Source organism: Hoplias malabaricus, chromosome 7, assembly GCF_029633855.1.
Source record: "Hoplias malabaricus isolate fHopMal1 chromosome 7, fHopMal1.hap1, whole genome shotgun sequence".
NCBI lineage: Eukaryota > Metazoa > Chordata > Actinopteri > Characiformes > Erythrinidae > Hoplias > Hoplias malabaricus.
This window is the reverse complement of record NC_089806.1, coordinates 27,783,766-27,808,141: the sequence shown is the minus strand read 5'-3', so window position 1 is coordinate 27,808,141 and position 24,376 is coordinate 27,783,766. Positions and strand designations below refer to the sequence as shown.

General features: G+C 40.2%; 1 protein-coding gene across 2 annotated transcripts in view; it reads right to left on the bottom strand.

Moving 5' to 3' along the window:
- Positions 1 to 24,376, bottom strand: part of msraa (methionine sulfoxide reductase Aa) — a 132,889-nt gene that overhangs the window by 91,301 nt on the left and 17,212 nt on the right. The gene's annotated exons all lie outside the window — the stretch shown is intronic.

Genomic DNA, 24,376 nt, shown 5'->3' with positions numbered 1-24,376 from the left:
CAAGCGAGATGTTTGCTTTTCTCCACGCCGACGAACAAAGACTTTAAAGGACCTCGTTCCGCTACCCAGGAGACGTCTTGAGTTAGCTAGAGCATGAAGTTTTTACTAGTAACGTCGAGTGATTTGAATACCTTCTTTTCTTTTTAATTGTGTTTATGTTTTACCGCCCCATCTAAGTTTAATCTCACGAGTGATCAAAGCAGGTGAAACTTATTCGTGGCCAGAATAAGATATCACCTCTTTAGATTAGTTGAAAGCGGATATAATAACGTTATAAACCGACTTCTGAGGGCACCGTCTCTGGAGAGTCGACTGACGAGGTAACTACTCTGAAGACGCCTCCCCTGTCTCAGGGGAAAGACCAGCCAGGCCCACGGTCCTCCGTGAAAGGGAACTCTCGGCCAACGTTGCCCCTCATAAGGCCAAGATTGTCTGACTCACCCTGGAAGGGATCCCCTTTCAACGAGCCTACCTTCAACGACGCTGAGAGGACGAGAGGCAAAGCCCGGAGCACGGAGGTCAAAACCGTGGGACTTTAAAGTCGAATTGGCTTCCCCTGCGTTGATGCCGTGAGATTTCAAGATTATGCTATGTTAAGTAAATATCCTTCTTCCTTTTGTTAATAAATACCTTCATTATTTGAAATCACAGTGTGTGGAGTCTGTTCATTAAAAGTCTGAAGATCCTGAAGATCTCACTTAGCTTGACCATTATTTATTTCTCAAATTAATTATTAACGTTTTAATTGCTTAAGCCAATTATAAAACTTTAATTACTATCATTAGTCAAATATCAGTAATCATAAGAGTTTGAATAAGGTCAACGCTATAAACACAATATATAAATATATATAAAAATATATTTATATCACGGGGTATATGCAACATCCACTACAATTTCATAGTGCAAGGCTGCAAGGCGCATTAAATCAATATATAAATAGTTAAATAATTAATTTAATTATTTAAGTAATACAATTAACAATATATTTAAAATGCACATTTAAATAACAATGAAATAAATCTCATAAAATTAAGTTTTTATTTTCAGTAATTATTTAATAAAACATTTAATTAATTAATTCTGCTTTTAATTAATTATTTCTTTATTCGTTTAATTATATAATATTGTCACAGAAACCCTCCACAGGGAAGCACTTGTTGTACTATTAAAAGAATACTGTTTTCCTCTGAATCCAATTTAGAAAACCAGCAGGAGCTGAAAAATCCTTGCATCTAATGCTCTCTGTTTTTACTGAAGGCCAAAGGTCAGTTTAATCACTTCATGTTTGGCCTTCTATTTCTTCTACTGTCCACATGAGCAAGTCTTATAAAGTAGTTTTATTAAGTATTACAGTGTTATGGGAATTATCTTGAAAATATAGTGTATTCTTATCTGCCTCTACAAATCAATTTACCTGCAGAAGTTATATTTACTGCATATTTTTGTAATGCGTTATTGAAAATAAAAATGTAAATATTCTCACACTTTTTTCATTTCTGGTTGATGTTGTTTAGTATTAAACATGACAAATTTATTTGTTCTTCATTCATCACGAGAGCCTTCAAAGCAAAATAATCTATACTCAATATTTTGTTTATTTATTAATTTTTAAGACAGCTGTCATTTTTAAAACTATGAAAGTTATCATAAAAAGTCAGAAGGGCAGGACAATGTTTGAACTTTGAATTACAATTTTACATTGCACATAAACACTACAAAACATATTTGTACACCTAATAGTAATTAAATATATATCTGAAAACTGCAGGCCAGAACACATACTAGTGTCCAAAATGTTGAATCATTTAATATGAATCATTGCTGCTATTCATTATTAACTAGTGTAGAGCAAAATACTGCTGGTTAAACAAAAGATAATTTAAGGTTTATTAAATATTGCAGTTTTTAAGAACACCAAGAAATTAAAAATAATTATTTCATATTATAGAAATATAAGTCTACACTTGGACAGATTTCAGGTGAGTTATATTAGGTTTTATATTCATCTCCCATATGTCCCTGACAAATGATGTTTGGGGATACACAAAAATCCAAAACCAAAATAAAAGTAAAAGGTAAAAAACCCCAAAAAGGTAATAAAAGACAAACTGCAAGGTTTAAATAACCAGAGTGCCATGTGTCACACTCTCTGCTACTTCGTCATGTAAATAAAGCATCGTTTCTCCATCTGTGTCCTGATGATAACTGATCATTTATAAAAACCTGACAGGCCATTCATCAGCTTGACCCTACAGCAGAGCGCTCACTTAGTGCTCTTTGTTCTGCACCAAGTTTGACTGACTGCTTCCTTTGAGTGACAGGCGAGACAGGCCAGTTTTGGGCGAGCAGCAAGGGTCCAGAATCTCTATGCAACATTTTCTGATCAGGGCGACTTCCTGTCCTCCTGGGCCTTGCCCTTTGGCTTTGGCTGTAACCTGGGGGTTTCCACACCAAGCCAAAGTCAATCAGTGCACATGGAGGGCCATTATGAACTATGTCAAGGGGAGGATATAAAAGGCCTGATGCATACTGTCTTGTGGGGCCTCGGGTAACAAAAGGGGGGAGGCATGAAGTGTGTTCAGAAAAGGTGGGGGTGCTTGCTGCACAGGCCCTGACAATACTGTGGCCCTGAGGATTCTGATTTGACAACGGCTACCTTATAAGAGGGCTGTGAAAGGACTCAATGCATAGGGGTAATTACCCATCCCGAAAGCCAAGATATATCTCTCTGGTTCTGCAAAGACACAAGTCCTTTTCAATCAGTGCCACACGCCACTAAATCTTTTGTGCCTGTCTTGGGCGAGATACTTAGTGAAAAAGGTGGCCTACAACATTGATCTAAGTACACTGTCTGGATCAACCCAAGCCAAATGAATTACAGGGGCACACAAGGGACGTTCGATTGATGGTGCTGTCTCTTGCTTCTTCGGGTGTTCCTTGATTAAAGCACTCACTGTACAAGCCTTTAAGGTGGAAACAGCCTTGAGCTCTCCAAAAAGAAAAAGCAAAAAAAAAAAAAAACATGAAAAAGACAGGCTAAAACAATGATAAAAGTATTTACTCTCGAGCTTTTACAAAGTTCCTTTGTTGATATTGCCTCGTGTAATATGATGCAAAAATAAAACTAAGGCTGCATACAACAAACGTGTAAGTGTGACTCGTCAAAAAACAGAAATGAAATCCATAATACAACACAGCGGTCTCAGATAAACACAATGAGGCTTCAAATAAATCTACAAACACTTAAAGATAATGATTGATGTAAACAACAAACAAGAGCCTTCAAAGGCCCGGCTCACAAATTTCTCAGTGCTGACTCTCCACCTCACATTGTTTATGTCCTTGCTTTAGTAAAGGGTCTGCTAAAAATCACTAGTGGCATTTGAAAAGGACGTCAGCACCCTGTCTTAAAAGAATAAAGCTGAAATACTAAAGCATTATGTTACCATATATAACAGAACATACCTAACTGAGACGTCTTGTTTTTCAAGATAGTGGGCAATACACCATTTTCCCAATATGCATCAGTATCAGCTTCAAAGACAAGTGTAAAATTGCATTCCCAAAGTTGCATTTACAACTTTCTTGTATTATACTAATTATTTGAAACTTATGTTGCACAGAGAGTGTGAGAGCGAGCGAGAGCGATAGAGAGAGGCAGAGAGAAATTCAAGTATGCTAACATAGCTTGCATAATCTTCACACAAATGTATAGAATAAACTTGGATTCTCTAAAGCAGCTGCACATGAGCTTAAAGTCATCACAGCACAACAACAAAAAACTAAACAAACTAAACAAATTGTGATATTTCTCTGTCTTTCAAAACATAAAAATATGTAATAGAAATCTATTCAATTCCAGATATTTGATCCAGGTTCCAGGATTTTACAATAGCTGGCCAATGTCCTACTATAACTGCATTCCAAAGCCTAGGTTTCAGCCGAACTCTGATGCATTTCTCGCCCGCTGCAACATAAAAGGCTGTTCCAATATGAAGGACCCTTTGGGTACAGCCTAGAAGTGCAGCCTACATTCAGAGCAATTTCGAAGATGCAACAGACGTATCCTTCATGGCCCTCAGTTACCCACAACTCTGCACACATATGACACTTTGGAGGAAATTAACTAGAAATGGTGTAGCATCACAAGTTTCGGGAGCAGAGATTGTTTACCTTATAAAGTCTAAAATAGCTGATTAATTTCAATATTTGTCTCTCATATTTAATCAATAGGCTTATTGACATTTCACAGTACCGTAGATAGCTTATATTTTATTTAGTAGTATTTTATTTTTAGTCGCAGCAGGTAGTGTTGCAGTCACACAACTCCAGGGACCTGAAGGTTGTGGGTTCAAGTCCCACTCTGGGTGACTATTTTAAAAAGAGAATTATTCTGTAGGATAAGTTAGCAAATATCTATTTTAATAATCTATATTATTATATTATATTATAATTAATATTGTTTATTAAATTAAGAATGAATAATCTATAATAATCTATTATATTATATAGCCAGAGCCAACAATGCAGAAGAGCTGAAGACTGATCAACTCCATTCCATGCCACATTGGTGGAGTATCCATCCATCCATCCATTATCCACCGCTTATCCGGGTCCGGGTCGCGGGGGAAGCAGTCGGAGCAAAGAAACCCAGACCTCCCTCTCCCCAGCCACCGACCCCAGCTCCTCCGGGGGTATACCGAGGCGTTCCCAGGCCAGTCGAGACATATAGTCTCTCCAGTGTGTTCTTGGTCTGCCCCGGGGCCTCCTCCCCGTTGGACATGCCCGGAACACCTCTCCAGGAAGGCGTCCAGGAGGCATCCGAACCAGATGCCCGAACCACCTCAACTGGCTCCTCTCGACGTGGAGGAGCAGCGGCTCCACTCCGAGTCTCTCCCGGATGTCCGAGCTCCTAACCCTGTCTCTAAGGGAGAGTCCAGACATCCTGCGGAGAAAACTCATTTCAGCCACTTGTACCCGTGATCTCGTTCTTTCGGTCACTACCCAAAGCTCGTGACCATAGGTGAGGGTTGGGACGTAGATTGAACGGTAAATCGAGAGCTTTGCTTTTCTGCTCAGCTCTTTCTTCACCACAACGGACCGGTACAGAGCCCGAATTACTGCTGATGCTGCACCGATCCGCCTGTCAATCTCACGCTCCATCTTTCCCTCACTCGTGAACAAGACCCCGAGGTATTTAAACTCCTCCACTTGAGGCAGGATCTCACTTCCAACCTGGAGAGAGCATTCCACCCTTTTCCGACTGAGTACCATGGACTCGGACTTGGAGGTACTGATCCTCATCCCTACCGCTTCAGACTCGGCTGCAAACTGGTCCAGCAAGAGCTGGAGGTCCCGGCTCGATGAAGCCAACAAGACCACATCATCTGCAAAAAGCAGACATGGGATCCTGAGACCACCAAACCGGACACCCTCCGCCACTTGGCTACGCCGAGAAATTCTGTCCATAAAAATTGTCGGACTTACTGCCAGCCATACGAACCAGACTCCTGTCCCTGTTTGTACAGGGACTGGATAGCTCGTAACAAAGAGCCCAGTACCCCATACTCCCTGAGCACCCCCCACAGAATACCCCGAGGGACACAGTCGAATGCCTTCTCCAGATCCACAAAACACATGTAGACTGGTTGAGCAAACTCCCATGCACCCTCCAGGATCCTAGCGAGGGTAAAGAGCTGGTCCTGTGTTCCACGACCGGGGCGGAATCCGCATTGTTCCTCCTGGATCCGAGGTTCAACTATCGGTCGGACTCTCTTCTCCAGTACCCCCGCATAGACCTTACCGGGGAGGCTGAGGAGTGTGATCCCCCTATAGTTGGAACACACCCTCCGATCCCCCTTTTTAAAAAGGAGAACCACCACCCCAGTCTGCCAGTCCAGAGGCACTGCCCCCGATGTCCACGCGATGTTGCAAAGACGTGTCAACCAGGACAGCCCCACAACATCCAGAGCCTTGAGGAACCCAGGGTGAGCCTCATCCACCCCCAGGGCCCTACCGCCAAGGAGTTTCACTACCACCTTGGCCACTTCAGCCCCAGTGATAGACGAGCCCCCCCCCCGGGGTCCCCAAGCTCTGCTTCCTCTGCGGAAGACGTGCTGGTGGGATTGAGAAGATCCTCGAAGTATTCCTTCCACCGTCTGGTGACGTCCCCAGTCGAGGTCAACAGTTCCCCACCCCCACCATATACAGTGTTGGTGGAAAACTGCTTTCCCCTCCTGAGTCGCCTGACGGTTTGCCAGAAACTTCTCGGAGCCGACCGAAAGTCGTTTTCCATGTTCTCATCGAACTCCTCCCACACCCGAGTTTTTGCCTCAGCGACTGCCGAGGCCGCAAGCCGCTTGGCTCCTCGGTACCTGTCGGCTGCCTCCGGAGTCCCCTGAGCCAACCAGGCTCGATAGGACTCTTTCTTCAGCTTGACAACCCCCCTCACCCGGGGTGTCCACCACCGAGTGCGGGGATTGCCACCCCGACAGGCACCGACAACCTTGCAGCCACAGCTCCGTTCAGCCGCCTCAACAATGGAGGTCGGGAACATGGCCCACTCGGACTCAATGTCACCGGCCTCCCCCGGGATGCAGTCGAAGCTCTGCCGGATGTGGGAGTTGAAGATCTTTCTGACAGGTTCCTCTGCCAAACGTTCCCAGCAAACCCTCAGCACACGTTTGGGCCTGCCAGGTCTGTCCGGCATCCTCCCCCGCCATCTGATCCAACACACCACAAGGTGGTGATCAGTTGACAGCTCAGCGCCTCTCTTCACCCGAGTGTCCAGAACATATGGCCGCAGGTCAGATGATACGACTATAAAATCGATCATTGAAATGCGGCCTAGGGTGTCCTGATGCCAGGTGTACTTGTGGACACCCTTATGTTCGAACATGGTGTTTGTGATGGACAAACTGTGACGAGCACAGAAATCCAATAACTGAACACCACTCGGGTTCAGATCAGCGGGGCCGTTCCTCCCAATCACACCCCTCCAGGTCTCACTGTCATTACCCACGTGAGCGTTGAAGTCCCCCAGCAGAACAATGGAGTCCCCAGAATGAGTGTTCTCCAGCACTCCCTCTAGGGTCCCCAAGAAGGCATGGTACTCTGAACTGCTGTTCGGTGCATAAGCACAAACAACAGTCAGAGCCCTTTCCCCAACCCGAAGGCGCAGGGAAATTACCCTCTCGTCCACTGGGGTAAACCCCAACGTACAGGCGCCAAGCCGGGGGGCTATGAGTAAGCCCACACCTGCCTTACGCCTCTCACCCTGGGCAACTCCAGAGTGAAAGAGCATCCAGCCCCTCTCGAGGAGATTGGTTCCAGAGCCCATACTGTGTGTCGAGGTGAGCCAAACTATATCTAGTCAGTACCTCTCAACCTCGCGCACCAGCTCAGGCTCTTTTCCCACCAGAGAGGTTACGTTCCATGTTCCAAAAGCCAGTTTCAGTAACCGAGGATCGGAACGCCAGGGCCCCCGACCCCGACCACCACCCGATCCACAATGCACCAGACCCGGATTACTACCTCTCCCACAGGTGGTGGGCCCATGGGAGAAGTAATAATTGGTGGAGTAATTCAGGCAAAAGGATCCCCAACTAAGTATTGAGTGCTGTACATGCTCATAATTTTCATGTTCATACTTTTCAGCTGGCCAGCATTTCTAAAAATCCTTTTTTGTATTGGTCTTAAGTAATATTCTAAGATACTGAATTTGGGGTTTTCATTAGTTCCCAGACAGCAAGCATATATCGGTCCACTGGCATAAAAAGGCTGCCACACCGACTGTACCACTGCTGGTCCACCATCGGACCACTCAGACTACTGTCCTGTACAGAATATAACTCATTTTAAATCTCCTCAAACAGATTATAATTTACAGAGACTTTTATTCTGGAAAACAAACTAATACAAATATTACCAAGAATTATGAGAGATAAAATAATGAGTGTGGCATTTTGTCTAAAATGTTTAATCACCAGTGGTCCGCCCAGAAAACGCTGTGCAAAACACTAGTGGTCTTTTCCCCTTAGTCCACCGTCTCTTTGCAATCAGGGTTTTCAGTTATAATCATCAAATTAAAAGAAATGAACACTTGAAATATATCAGTCTGTGTGTAATGAATATACAAGTTGCACTTTTTTGAATGGAATTACTGAAATAAATCAACTTTTTCCATGATATTCTAATTTTATGACCAGCACCTGTAAATCCATTATTTGCGTTCTTGCTACTAAAACACAAAGAAGGTAGAGGACTTTTGAAACAACTGTGTGTGTATCTCTTAAAAGTTGGAAAGATGGATTCTACACCAGGATAAAAATCCAAAGCATTCCTCAAAATACCCCAAGGACCAACTGACAAGACACAAACTTGTTTTGAAGCTTTTGGAGTGTCCTGACAATAAACATCATAGTAAATTTGTGTATACACTTTAAACAAGCTGAGAGGTTTTCTTCAAAAAACTGTCTACTGTCTGCCTCAGCAGGTGGCCAGGGGAGTGATCTCAACAGAAAATCACTGAAAATAATGCAATTTACATCGGTACATGAGACTACATGAATCTACATGCTAAAAATGTCAAGAGCCAATGTCATTTGCAAGCAATGTCACATCATCATCACTGTCATTTGACATAACAGCAACAACAAAAGCTACAGTGTCAGTTGTCATAAGGTACTATGTCATGTCACCCCAGAAAATGTTATGACACACTTAATGTCACCAGAAGTTGACAAAAGCAGCCTTTACGACAATTGCCACCTTTTGGGATAAGCGTTTATAAATGATTTTGTATGCTTATGTCAGTTGTCATAAATGTTTTATGTAGGCATCATGTAGCCTTAAAAATAGCACCTTACAGTTACCCTATGTTTTAACACCAGCCACAATGATAATTTGATTTGATTTATAAATGTATTTATTTATTTTTTAATTATTAGCATACCTTTTGTAGAATTTAAAAATATCATGTTTTATGTTTGATTGTCTACAAAGGCTGTTTTCTCAATTTAAATAAAAATAAAATATACACAGTCACCCAAATTTTCACATAAAACTGTATACAGCTCTGGAAAAAAATAAGACACGACTCTTAAATCAGTTTTTTCTTAAATCAGCATCTCCAAATGTACAGCAGCCATTCCATTCAAGGGTTTGTTGAATGCCCTCAGAGACACACTTCACTCTACTTTATGAAATGCTGATTAGGTGACCACCTGAATAAAATCCTATTCTAACAACAGCAACAGCTTATAAACCATTGCTGTTTTCATCACTATTCACTTGTTATAGAACAAGCTGGATGGGAAAAGCAGTGCTAGGACTACCCAAAAAGTAGGTGTAGTCAAAATACAACTACAGACAATGCCAAAAGCATTGAAAAGAGTTCAATTGTAGTTCTACTGCAGAGGGATACAGTGAGCTTCAAGTTGCTTCCATCTTGAACATTCAAAAACTGCAGCTCATAAGAACAAGGTCAAGCAGCGAACACATGGGACAACAAAGCTATAGTCTGGCAGAAGGTGAAAATGACTCTACTGACCGTGATGACTGCCACCTTACTCGAATGTCAGTTAACAATCATATGATGGCATCAAGTGACCTACAAAAAGAATGGCAAGCGGCAGCTGGGCTGAAACAGGCTTCTGGAGGCAGGGCTGAAGGAAGCCCTTTATCAACGAGAAGCAAAGAAGAGCCAGACTGAAATTTGCAAAAGACTATAAGGATTGGACGGTAGAGGACTGGAGTAAGGTCTCCGATGAGTGCAATTTTCAGCTTTGTCCAACACCTGGTTGTGTAATGGTTAGACAGAGACTTGGAGAGGCCTTCAAGCTAGAGTGTCTCGCATCCAATGTGAAATTTGGTGCAGGATCTGTGATGATCTGGAGATGTTTCAGCAAGGCTGGAATCAGGCAGGTTTGTCTTTGTGACTGACACATGAATAAAGCCACTTACAAAACTGTGTGGACCACCAGATCAAGACCCTGTCATAGACAGCCCATCTCCAGACCTGAACCCCATTGAAAACCTCTGGAATGTGAGGAAGAGGAAGATGGATGGTCACAAGCCATCAAACAAAGCTGAGCTCCTGGAATATCTGTGCCAGGAGTGGCATAAAAATTACCCAAATGCTATGTGAAAGACTGGTCGAAAGCATGCAAAGACATATGTGATCATATTTGTATGTGTGAAATTTCTGGACTCATCCAAAGTTAAAATATTAGTACTGTGTTGTTCATAAATGTATATGAGATTTATTTCTTTCTGTTATATGTGGTTTGAAATTTCTGTATCTTGTCTTGTAGGACAAAAAAAAAAGAAAAGAAAGAAAACAGATGCTCTAAAACACAATTTGGAATTTGGAATAAATGTCCATCAATTGTAAAACTAGAGAAACTGATCATTTTTTAGTGGTCTCATTTTTTCTCAGAGCTGTTTTTATGTATTTTTGTATGTATTGTATGTCCTATCTACTGCATAACACCTACTGATTGTTACCTAGCACCTGATAAAACATATCAGTCAGTGGACCATTCATTGTGTTTGCAGTGTACATTAGAAGCTGAAGAAAGTAATAAAAACCTGGTTGCTGGCCTGCTCTGCTCAGGCAGAAATAAATGACTGTTTGGGCTCCACCTAGCAATCAGGAGCTCAATAAGTAATAACTGTTCACCTTGTCTAGTTCCAGGCCATTACATCAGTACTGATGATGACTCAGGAGACACTTGTGAAGTGGCAATCACTGCTAGACTGCTGAAGGATCATGCTGATGGGGGAGAAGTCCCTCGCTTCTCCCCCATCAGCATGATAAAGCGAGGAAGGGAGAAAGAGAGTGGGGATGGGGAGAGAGAATGTGGAAGAACATGAAAAGGACAATACAGGTCGAGGAAAGTGTTAAATAAACACAACTGAACTCCATGTAATCATCTCCAAACTAGTTTCACATCTCTATAGCTCTAGTTTTCTCTTTCAGAATCTCTAGGATTAGTTAATTAAAACATTAAAATAAAATGGCAATGGTATACCATAGGTTAGTCATCCATATAAGCTGCTTTATCAAATTAACCAGCTTAACCTGAGCTGTCAAGCTGTAGCAGTGTAGTCTGTAGTCTTGCAGTGTAGTTTGTATAGTATGTAGGTTGTTGACATACTAGCTACTGTAATATTTTCAGCTTTGCTACTGTACAAGCTGGTATAGTTAGCAATATAAAATATATGCTAGCCATTTAATGTAATGAAAGGCTTGCTGTTTGAGGCTTTATTACACCTGATACGATTGGAAGCTGTAGTAATGTCTGTGCCACCAGAGAGGCTGTAAGAAAGCACTAGATAGTGCCTCACATATGCAAGGCTGTAAACAAAAATTATTGTGTTTAGATTTGAGATTCATAATTAAACAGTGCAACTTAAGCCTAGCTTCTTAAAGCTTGAGTCTCCAGCTCTTATACAAACCAGATTCCAAAAAAGTTGGGACACTAAACAAATTGTGAATAAAAACTGAATGCAATGATGTGGAGGGGCCAACATCTAATATTATATATTAGAATATATTCAGAATAGAACACAAATCACAGATCAAAAGTTTAAACTGAGAGAATGTATCATTTTAAGGGAAAAATATGTTGTTTCAAAATTTCATGGCGTCAACAAATCCCAAAAAAGTTGGGACAAGGCCATTTTTTACCACTGTGTGGCATCCCCCCTTCTTCTTACAACACTCAACAGACTTCTGGGACAGAGGAGACCAGTCTCTCAAGTTTAGAAATAGGAATGCTCTCCCATTCATGTCTAACACAGGCCTCAAACTGTTCAATCGTCTTGGGCCTTCTTTGTCGCACCTTCCTCTTTATAGGTGAAAGATCTGGACTGTAGGCTTGCCATTTCAGTACCCAGATCCTTCTACTACGTAGCCATGATGTTGTTATTGCTGCAGAACGTGGTCTGGCATTATCTTGTTGAAAAATGCAGGGTCTTTCCTGAAAGAGATGACGTCTAGATGGGAGCATATGTTGTTCTAGAACCTGAACATAGTTCTCTGCATTAATGGTGCCTTTCCAGGCATGCAAGCTGCCCATGCCACAAGCACTCATGCAACCCCATACCATCAGTGATGCAGGCTTCTGAATGGAGCGTTGATAACAACTTGGCTTATCCTTGTCCTCTCTGGTCCGGATGACATGGCGTCACAGTGTTACATAAAGAACTTCAAATCGTGACTCATCTGACCACAGAACAGGCTTCCATTTTGCCACACTCCATTTTAAAAGACCCCTGGCCCAGTGCAAATGTCTGAGCTTGTGGAGCTTGCTTAGAAATGGCTTCCTCTTTGCACTGTAGAGTTTCAGCAGGCAATGGCGGATGGCACGGTGGATTGTGTTCACTGACAATGCTTTCTGGAAGTATTCCTGAGCCCATTCTGTTATTTCCTTGACAGTGGCATTCCTGTTTGAGGTGCAGTGACGTTTAAGGGCCCAGAGATCACAGGCATCCAGTAGAGTTTTATGGCCTTGACCCTTGCACACAGCAATTGTTCCAGATTCTCTGAATCTTTTGATGATGTTATGCACGATTGATGATGATAACTTAAAAGTCTTTGCTACTTTTACGCTGGGTAACACCATTCTGGTATTGCTGCACTATCTTTCTGCGAAACAATGGTGGAATTGGTGATCCTCTTACCATCTTGGCTTCAGAGAGACAATGACACTCTGAGAAGCATTTTTATATACCCAATCATGTTGTCAATTGACCTAATTAGTGTTAATTAGTCTTCTAGCTGTTTATTATATGCTCAATTTCCTTTTTCCAGCCACTTGTCCCAACTTTTTTGGGATTTGTTGACACTGTGAAATTTTTAATCAACATATTTTTCCTTTAAAATGTTACATTTACTCAGATTAAACTTTTGAACTGTCATCTATGTTCTATTACGAATAAAATATTGACATTTGCCATCTCCACATCATTACATTCAGTTTTTATTCACAATTTGTTTAGTGTCCCAAATTTTTTGGAATCCGGTTTGGATTTCATGGCCCTGTGTGTGTTTGTGTGTGTGCTATTTAAGGGACATCTATGATTGTGGGGAATTGCAGTTCTCCCTGGTTTGTTTTGATAATAACCTCCACCTCTTTTAAGGTTTGAGAGGGGATAAAACAAATTGTTTGTACATGGCTAAAGTTTAACTCATCTGTTAGTTTTTATTCACTCATGTCACTCAAGTTGTTTATTTTTGTGGCAGTTTCGGTAATGCAGACATCCCATCCCATTTCAGGTACTCTGAGCAAACAGCAAATATAAGTCAATATTACCAACCTATGGAACAGGTACGAAGCAATATCCTCATCTTAGTTATATATAATATCCTCATCTTATATATATATATAATGTTTTTTTTTGTTTGTTTGTTTGTTTGTTTTTAATAAAAGTCATGAATGCTGCCTTTATACATAGTGTTTATAACAAGCCACTATGACAGGTCCAATCCCATACTCAGCCATTACTTGCACTGTTTTAGTAGATGGCTACCACAGTAAACACTTCATAAGACAGAAGTAATGCAGTTAAACACCATAGTGCCTTTGCTTAAAAAAATAGCAGCTGCTTTTCATAAGCAACAGTGATACAGAGAGGCCTTAGTTTCAAAGCAAGGCCACTGTGTCTCATAGCAGATATGGCAGGCTGTCACATCGCTGATGTGAGAATAGGTAAGAACAGGGCCATTCCCTATGTTTCCACTACACATATCTGATAGGAATGAGTACACACATTTGTGAACTGAAGTGGTGCTGTTGTCCAGGGTGCTTTTGATGTGCAGTCAGAAATTCCACACAAAAAGAGTGATAGAGCTGTGCTCAGTGGTACATTTGAGTCACAACCAGTGGCTTATGCCCATTTTATAGCAGATTAGGTTGCTTGTTTAAAACATTTTTTTCAGGTTTTTTTTTTTTTTTTATAACAATGAACCAGCAGATCACTCAAGTTTGCATTATATTGCAAATATCACCATATCTGCACTGATTTATGGCAACCAAATCACAGCCCTTTCATTATCTGAGGCAACATTCTCCTTCGTGCTTAACTTACAATGTTCTGCTGCAAATGAATAATGTCTGTATGCTACCATATATATATCATCAGCTTATTTTCATCAAAATCAACTTCTTCAAATTATCTAAACCAAAACTCACATGTAAATTTGGTTACCTTATTACAAATTGATGCACATGCTTTTGTAGCACATTTTCTTTGATGGAAAATGTAACAAATGCAGTGAAGAAATTATTTTAGCTCGCAATTATCAAACATCTAGGTTATTATTATTTAATTTAATTATTTATTAATTTTTATTTAAAATATTTATTAATTCAACACAACATTTATTAATTATTATTACATAACTTTTTATTAATTCTACACAACAGTTACCACAAAATGACCAATGAGTGGGAGAAAGTTTGAATCTTATATAATTATGTTACGCAAAGAATTATTTACGAATTGTTTGCACACTTAATATGTTAGAGGTATTTGGACTGTGTGCGTGTGTGTGTGGTGGGGGGAGTGGACTGTGTGTGTTCGAAGAACACATGCAAATGAGGGCCATGGGTCTGCCATGTTCCAATATAGAAGTAAAATGCTAGTGTGTGGAGACAGAGGAGGCTTATTCACTCACTGAGAGTAGGACAAAAAGCATTGGGCAATGTCCCAGGGGGAGCAGTGTGGCTGAAAGCAGCGCTTTGTTAATAACCCAGCTTAGTAGTGCAATAAAAGCTCAGCTAAAGAAACGGAAGAAAAAAAGCCAGAGACTGTTTAACTGTAAATCATGTTTAAGGACTGCCCAGAGAGTCATCGCTCAGTGGTTCCCATGAATAAAGGAAAAATCCATTAGTTGGCAACTATTTTATTGGAGATAGAAAATTCCACAACAAGCAAGGCCAAAATGGGAGGGGAGTTGAGGGCAGAGAGAGGGAGGGCAAGAGAAATGCAAGAGCTTTTTCTTTTTTCTTTTTGGTGCCTGCGTGTGTGTGTTTGTGTGCATAACACTCAGCAGTTCGCCTGGCATGTGCCAGCCACTCATGGGTTAACCCTGCACGTGCCACTCATCCAATGCAGGAGAATGGAGGCTGGGTGGATTTGAAGATGGGGCGGTGGGGCTAGAGGAGGCCACGTGGGTTTATTCAGGACAGATGCTCCAGGGGCATCCTGGTTTGTATGGGGCAGCTCATTAGGAACAAACAGACCGCTCTGAAACATGCAAGCCCGAGGACGTAGCACATTACACACCCCCTCATCGTGTTCTGTGTGGACTAGTGATGTGTCAGTCGCGAACGAACCGGTCCAAAGAGCCGGCTCTTGTAAGTGAACGATGAGAGCCGGTTCCCGTCTAAGACCAAGCCATTTTTTCTAAGGCTTGTCATTCAACCAATCAGAGAACAACAAGCAAGCTCCAACCCTCCAAGGTGAGACACTTGGTTTTCCTGAATGCCAATCTGCCTTCCAAAAATAGTTGAAGAAAATGTTAAATCAGTTAAATGTTTGTTGACAGTTGGGGTTGTTTTAATCACTACCGTTGAATGCTGCTGTTTTGCACTTTGCAGAATATTTGTTTATTTTATTACACAGAAAGGGATAATGGATTATTTAATTTAATAAGCTATTTTGTAATACCTACCTTTTGGGTTCCATTGGCTATATTTCAGAGTTAGCAAGTGATTTTTTATTAAGGTGTTTAAATAAAAATCCAGTTATTTATACAATTGAATGTGTGAGTGCAATAAGTGAGTTATTACAAGACAGCCATAAAAACAATTGGCCATTGCAACACTATTATTTTTAATATTGAACAATAATGTTTTGTCCATATAGTCATGTAAAATGTAGGTAATATTGTTCTGTACCAGTGGAAATAAGTGGTAAAACAAAGAGCCATTTAGGAGCCGAAAGAGTCGGCTCTTTATGAAGAGCCGAGCCAAAAGAGCCGAAATTCCCATCAATAGTGTGGACCATGTGCTGATGGCATAATGATTACACTGAGGTGGGGGGAATTAATCTTATACACACAGTTTGGCCTCCACCCCCTGAAATCACTCTTCAAAAGTAAAGTTTGTGATCCAATTAATTTGCTTTCGGACATGCGAAGTTAGGTGCAGGTCTTACATCAAAATTCACAGTGGCAAAATTCACAAACTAGAGCAAAGAGAAACTAGGCAAGCCAGAACGCCATTAGCCATATAGCCATTGTCACAGAAGTGTTTCTGGCATTTCAAAAACAGAACAGCCCAAAATACATCCCCTTGTCATTGGAGAAGCTTTGGTGCTTCATATCAATGTATTTGTTTACATCTGTTTGTTTAGTATGTGATTATGTTTTACAGAAAATATGGACAGCAGGACTAATTAATGCAGAAATTAAAAAAGAAGCACAAGGTTTTGTTCATAATATATAAAACCGACATCAATGTTTTTCTTTATTTAAAAATAAATACTATTATACTTCTATCAAAGAACAAAGGAAACCAAGAACATTTTGTTGATTTTAAGAATTACACTTACTAATTTATTCATTGTAACTTGTTAGAGTAAAACATGTGAAGTTTAATGTGGCTGTGTGCAGCTATATGGAGATTTATAAAAACACTAACGCCACAAAATGTCTCTCCATCACAAAGACACACACTCATGAAATAAGACAGCAGTCCTCTCTCTGTGAGATATAATACCAGTGTTAATGTTGCAGAGTTCCAAGCCATCCTGCGGAGCTTGTGAACTAAACAATGCAGAGCCAAGGCTCTGGCCAATGTGTGTGGTGTCACGCCAAACACAGCCTGAGAGACACACAAACGGAGCATGTTCCCGTCTTATTTCCCTATTATTCAACCACAGTTTGCACTGAAGAACCTACTGTTCTTTTGTTCCAGCTGGGAACTATTTTCTGGTTCGCGAACCAGTTTATGCCACTGGAAACACGCAGAACGGTTCCAAATTTATTTCAGAAACTGGAATGTGAAATATGGCTGAACTAACAACAGAGGCGTAATAGCGCCACCTTAAGCTATCTCTGTGAAATATGGCTGAACTAACAGTTCCTAGTCACACATACGCATTTCAACATTAGGAGTCTGTCAATCAGTCAGTCAGTCAGTCAGTCAGTCAGTAAGTGAAAATGCCTGTTCTTGGCCGGCCCGGTAGGCGGTCTGGCAAACAGTGTATCCCACCATCCAATGGGTTGTTTTAAAGACTTAGTGTCTGAGAGTTTGCTTACAAAAGAGGAACCAGTTAATGAGGTGAAGCACTCTTCCCAACAAACAGAGGCAAATTAGGCTGGGTCACCAGGAAGAGAGCCAAATAAGAGGGATATTGTTTCAACTAGGCACAGCAGGACAAATGCACATCTTAAGTCAAGAGGAAGATTGTTTTGATTGTTAATGTTTTGATTGTAAATTCCTTGATTGTTAATGTAACTCTGTGGAAGAACATTTTCCAGATGATGTGGGAGAGTTAAAAAATAATAATAATAATAATAAAAGAAAAGAAGAGGGGAAAAAGGGCCAGCCAGAAGTCCATCAATTGTCTCCAGCACAAAAGAGAGACCATTCGGTTTTTTTTCAACATGAAAACACAACAATGTAGCAACATGGTAGGAAGAGGCAGGTGGATAATGGTGGAAGTTGTCAAGACAACAAAACACCATCCTCTGAGCTTGTATGCAGGATGAAAGCATCACATGCATCGTTTCTTTTCTCTCCCCGCTCTCCTTCTCTCCTCTTACTGGCTGTCACACAGCACAGCTGAGACACTGAATAAACGTTGTCTTTTGTGGTAATCAGTCATTTTCCTTCAGAGAAATAATGGCAGTTTCACACTTGGTGCTTTACCTGCAATTAAAGCAGCTAAAATAGATAATGGTCTTAAAAGCAGGAGGCAGCTGCACGGTGTGCTATTTGTCCTTTGTTGTGGCGCACTGAAGACACTACATTCCATTATTGCTTTTCTCCAGCTCTCTCATCTGTCAAGATGATACTAAGCAAACAAGGACTGCAGGGAGATGTGATAAATAACATGCAACCTATGGTGCCCTTTGTATTACTTTCACCGCTGTTCTAGACATACATAAAACAACTTAATAAGTATAAATGCTTATGTGCCCTATGCTTACCACTGAAATACAAAATGTCCAAATTTTTTACGTTAGTTTTAGTCTCATTTAAGTCATGTAATTATTGTCCAGTCCAGTTTGATTAAAAAAGCCAAATTTTGTCATATGTTTTAAAAATTTTACTATTTTTAGAGTATTATTTATTACCAAATATCATAGTTTAAAATGTTACATTTGAAATAAACATTCATTTATGGTCTGTAATTGCTTATCCAGTTCAGGGTCGCAGTGAGTCAGGAGCTTACCCAGAATCATTGGGTGCAAGGCAGGAACACACCCTGGATGGGACGCCAGTCCTTCACAGAGCGACACACACACACACACACACACACACACACACACACACACACACACACACACACACTATGGACACTTTTGAGTCACCAGTCCATCTACCAATGTGTTTTTGGACAATGGGAGGAAACCGGAGCACACGAAGGAAACCCACGCAGACACAGGGAGAACACACCATACTCCTCACAGACAGTCACCCGGAGTCCCTGGAGCTGTGTGAATGCACTACATGCGTGCCACCGTGCTGCCCCTGAAATAAACATTACCATCTAAAATTATAGAAGGAATGCCAGAATTTTTGCATAAATACATTCAAATATATTTACATTAATTTATTAACGTTCAAAGTGTTTTTTTCTTGCAAAGCGATTTAAGTCATCTCCAAGAGTCTCAAATCTATGAGTCATTGTTCAATAGTTCATACAAGCAGGGTGTCTACATCAATTTGCAAAACACTTCACTAACTGCCGCTCAGATGACTCCATGCTCTGTGCTCATTTTATATGTAGCACAAAGAATGCAGTATCTGCTGCTATATCAATTTATACAACAGTTAGTTCCAGTCACACACTCTGATTGGTTAAGAAGCATTCTCCATGCTGACAATTCATGATAACAGCACATTTTCTTTCACAGCCACTGTATTACTACGCTGGGCTGTTGCTAACAACTCTGTTTATGCTTCAGCTCCCCTTGTTCCATTTTTCACCAGTAAATAACTTTCAGCTCATGTTCCCACCACTTCAGTTTACTTCAAGAATATTAATATCAATAAAAATCACATTCCAATTATACTAGTTTCCAGTGTTATAAAGAAGCAAAGGCTTTTCTTGTAATAAATGGAGATGAGGGCAGTGACTGTCACTAAAGACTTAATTCAGACTTTAATTGTGCTTTAATTCAGCACAAATTTGAAAAACATTTGAAAGATCATAAAACTTTGAACTAACAAAATAAAACTATTTCCTTACTCGTTTAATATAAAAAAAATATATATATATATATATATATATATATATATATATATATATATATATATATATAATATATTTAATATAATATTTAATATAATAAATTATATTTAAAATGTAATATATATATATATATTAAACGAGTAAGGAAATAGTTTTATTTTGTTAGTTCAAAGTTTTATGATCTTTAATATATATATATTTAATATTTTTTAATAAGTTTTTATATATATATGTGTGTGTGTGTGGGTGGCCATTTTTAATACTGCTCAACAGTTAACATAAAATAAAAGCAGGAGAATGTTAGAATTTTGTATTACAGTAATACGTTACACAAAAACACTTTGAAACTTATTTGTACACTTAATATACATTTTCTTACTGCTGGCAAGGACTCTTTCAAACTTATTTATTATTAGGTCATATTTTTTTCAGTTATTTTTAACAGGACACAACAGATACGGAAAAATGACAAGAGTGTGAGTGTTTGAATTGTGAAATGAATTAAATAAATGTTATGAATATTAGTGTATGAGAGATTATCCTGAGAGTTGTCAAAGAGAAGGCATCCCGGTGCTAGAGCAAGTGTGCTTATAGTGTGTTCTCCTTTCATATTCCCCACTTTTCTCTCCCACTCTCCCCTCAGAGCAAGCCACACAATTGCTCATGCAGTCATATCCTGCACAGAGGTCCAGCTGTTCTTTCATCTCCTGATTTCGTTAGCCAGAGTAGGTCGAGATCAGGGATTGCATTATGCTCTCCTCTAATTCGATTCCCAGGCCTTCCAAAGTGCTTGCAAAGTTGACACATTGTATGCGTTTCCAAAGACACCTCTGCCTTCCCTCCAACACATTCTGAAGATTTGAAGTATTTATCATTGTGCTTAAGGTCAAATTAATGTGCAAGGATTTTCTTGTGTGACCAAAGCGATGCCTATGAGCTACAGAAGTGGACCTCATGAACAGCTGATATTCAGAGGCAAAATATGTCCAGGGCAAGGCCAATGAAAAATTCATGCCAAGGTGCCAAGTCATTTTCCATGCAGTTGCAGTGTAGAAGCACATTTCAGCTGCATGACCAGAATGCTTCTGACAGGTCAGCCAGGCAGAACAGAGGCATACTTGGCATGTGGTCCACTAAGGGCAGAGAGAGAGAGAAAGAGAGAGAGAGAGCATGCGAGAGAGAGAGAGAGAGGGACGGCAGGCAGGAGAGAGAGCGAGGGCAGGCGGGAGAGAGAGAGAGAGAGAGAGAGAGAGACTTTGACTTTCAAACCCCTTTATTACAAACCATTAACTGAAAAGGAAATGTTAAAAAATTATCATAAACAAAGCCATGCCAAAAGACAGCCTGTGTCTTATATGTTCAATACAAAACTGTCCTGTCCATCAGACTCACAGATGTATCCCCCATAACCCCACACATCAAAGAAAGAGTCCAGATTATCAGTGAGTTTATAAAAGGCATGTTCCAGTCTGAGTCTCTGTAAAACAAACCCCTTCGCCATTTAAACAGGCTCAGTTCCCCCACACCCCCTGATTCTGTTCTTCCTACTGCACCAGATCGCCAGCTTCACTGCAGCAAACAGGAAGTTTAGAAGGACAACCTTCTCCTTCTTTTGAACCATGTATTTGGGTCCATAAATACACAGACAAATTAAATTAAATAGAGAGAGGGAGGGTGGGTGGGCGAGATAGTGTGTGTGTGTGTGTGTGAGAGAGAGAGAGAGAGAGAGAGAGAGAGACATGCTGATTCCAGCTCCTGTCAAAGGCAAAACACTATTCTACACAAACTGCCCAGACCAGTTAGCAGGGCAACTAGGAAATAAGAACAGGAGGACAGGATGGGATTTTTTCAAAGGAAAACAAACATATACAGGAAGACTTTGGAAGGTTTTCAGGTTGTTCTTCTGCCTAAACATTTCAAGGTCTCCTCAGAAAATGGGATGTGCATGTCCTGTTAATTATTGACTGTACAGCGGTACCAGGCAATGTGTTACAGCAATTAAGTGTGCTTTTCTAATTAACTAAACAAGGTAACACACAATGTCTTTCCATCTTATATTGTCCTATTAAAACTCACTTAACTAAAGCCTCTTTCACACCTCAGTATATCCCAGACATTTTTCTAATTTACCTTGTAATAATCAGTAAGTGTGAGCGCAAATTAATGGATCTAACTTGGTGATTAAATAGTTAAACTTATTACCAAATATGTGCTGAAGCTTATGGGATTAATGTCGACTGATGGAGAAGACAAAGTTAGGTCAGTGTTTTGCAAGGTTTGACAGTGTAGATAGATGTCGTTCACTATTTGGCAGACAACAGGTCACTGTTACATTTTATATTTGTGTTAGTGATACCAAACATTTTTTACATTCAAATTGCAATATCTGAATATTCTTAACTACGTTTGTGCTAAAAGTTAATTGCTCTTTAAATGTGACTGCATTATTATTATATCATTATATCAGTGGCATAAAATGTTCTTAAAATGACAATAATATCATTATAAATAAATACTAATCAATCAATATAAATAAATAATACAATTATTTTCTGCATGCACTGCACAGGTGCTGCCCCATGCCTAAAGAATGCTGAACTTTTCCAGCTGTTAAGAACACACCTGACACAAAATCTCACGCTGTTCAGTACGTGTGAATGTACACTTCTGAAATATGTTTGAACAGGAAAACAAGCCATGAAAACGGCTTATGTCTTGCTTACTTGTGCCCCTAGACTCAGAGAAACTCTCAATCTTGGACATGTGACTCCACAAGTGAGGGAAACTCCAACCAGGAGAAACAGAGTGGCCTTAGGGGACAATATATTGACTACAAAAAATAGAAATTATGATAGGTGCCCTTCCCCTTAAGTTAATAGACTGCTTTGCACCCAGTCTGTCCACCACTGCACACAAATGTTCTACTGACTGAGTCCACATACCAGCTTGAGTACTTCTCAAGCTTGTCCATTCAGGTTCTGTACTGGATCCACTCCCACCAGTGCAACACACACTAACACAGTACCAGTGTCACATCAGTGCTGAGAATGATCTACCACCTAATTAATACCTACTATGTAGATCTGTAGTACTGTCTTTGTCAGTGACACTAATAAAATGGAATTATAACTGATATATATATATATCATCTATATATAGCAGCTATAATTCCATTTTATTAGTGTCACTGACAAAGACAGTACTACAGATATATATATATATATATATATATATATATATATATATATATATATATATATATATATAAATATATATATAATTTTTTCCCCTAACAGTGGCACATGCCAATGTCCAGGATCCCAGACCTTGGCATGTGCCACTGTTAGGGGAGGGGAAAAAAAAAAAAGATTTTTCACCCCAAGCACTTAAATTTATTTTATTTAATCCACACACAAAAATATCAAAAGAAAAATAAATAAAAAGGATCATACAAAAAAGAAAACAATATGCCTGTTTTCTTAGAGTACCACACACTGACTTCACAGTAAATTAAGGTTTGATTAGCCCTTTAGGATAGCTCTTTCCAGCTCTCTCCCTAATGACTCTCCTTCTCTCCCCTTTATAGGTTTCGGCCCCGCCCCCTAATTAACTTGAGCTAACCCATTCTCCACGTTTAGGTAGGACTTTTTTAACACTAATTCGTATTATCCAAATACCTAAGATCTAATCCCTAAAAAAATGAACATACTTATGACATATATTTCATCTTACCGGTAAGTATACTCATACTCAATCAAACTGTTCCCTTCTTACAGTTTGGTACCATATTAGATCACCTAACACCCCCCCCCCCCTTTTTTTTTTTTTTAGTCAACCGAGGGCCCTTCGTCATCTACAAAAAAGGAAGTTGGATGGAACTCTCCTCACCTGACCACGCTACCTGAGGGACAAGCAGAGACAGGTAAACACTTTTAAAACATATACATTTTTAAGACATGATTGATCTATTACGTGTTACAGATTTAGTGAGGAGGCAGGCCTTAACCTCATCACTATATATCAGCAGCGATTGCTCTAAGACTGCAAGGGAAGCTCAGCTTTCTCTAAAATGTAAAAAAAATAAGTGATCAAATATATACTGTTGTGTGTACGTGTCATTGAATATATATGTTCTACAACGCGCTCAACTTTTGTTCAGAATCAGCTTCTTATCACTGGTAAAGACGCGGCTTTCCTCTCAATCACTCCCGCAGCTTCAGTGCTTTAAACGGTGTGGACGCTGAGCATCCACAGAGTTCAGTAGCGAAGTGCAGCGAAACGAGACGAGTCATTGGATAAATGCTGGGCTTTGTCCCGCCCATCGGACGCTCAGCATCTCTGGGGGTCTATGGGGCAGTGGGCTGGCCTCGGCTAGCCCGGACGCTCAGCTTCTGCATGATGATTGGATGATCTCTCTGAGGCTGAATCCCTTTTTGATTGACAGCGAAATGAGCAAATCAGTGATCCTTTGGTGTAAAGATCCGTGGGAGCACAGGCGGACACACTTCACATGGGCCAAGGCTGTTTAAGCAGCCTAGCTCTGCTGGCCATTGAGAGGACACTGGTCAAGTCCCTGGAAAAGACGCCTTGTTGGTATGACAGGGTCACAGATCATTTTCTTAAAAAGGAACGGAGGGTAGAATTTACGTATATATATATATATATATATATATATATATATATATATATATATATATATATATATATATACGTAACTGGACAATAGGTAAGATTCTTACTGGGCTCCAACTACAGTGGCAGAATGTAACAGACATTTACAGCAAGGTCCTGAAATCAAGAGGGTTGTTTCTTACCCTCCTCCATAAGTGACATGGTGCATTTTCTGCAGTGCTGAACCCTGAGTAGCAAGGACAAAGGCTCTATTCTCCCTATTAAAGGTCAGTGAAGCATCACAATAATTTTCAAGCTGTAACATTAA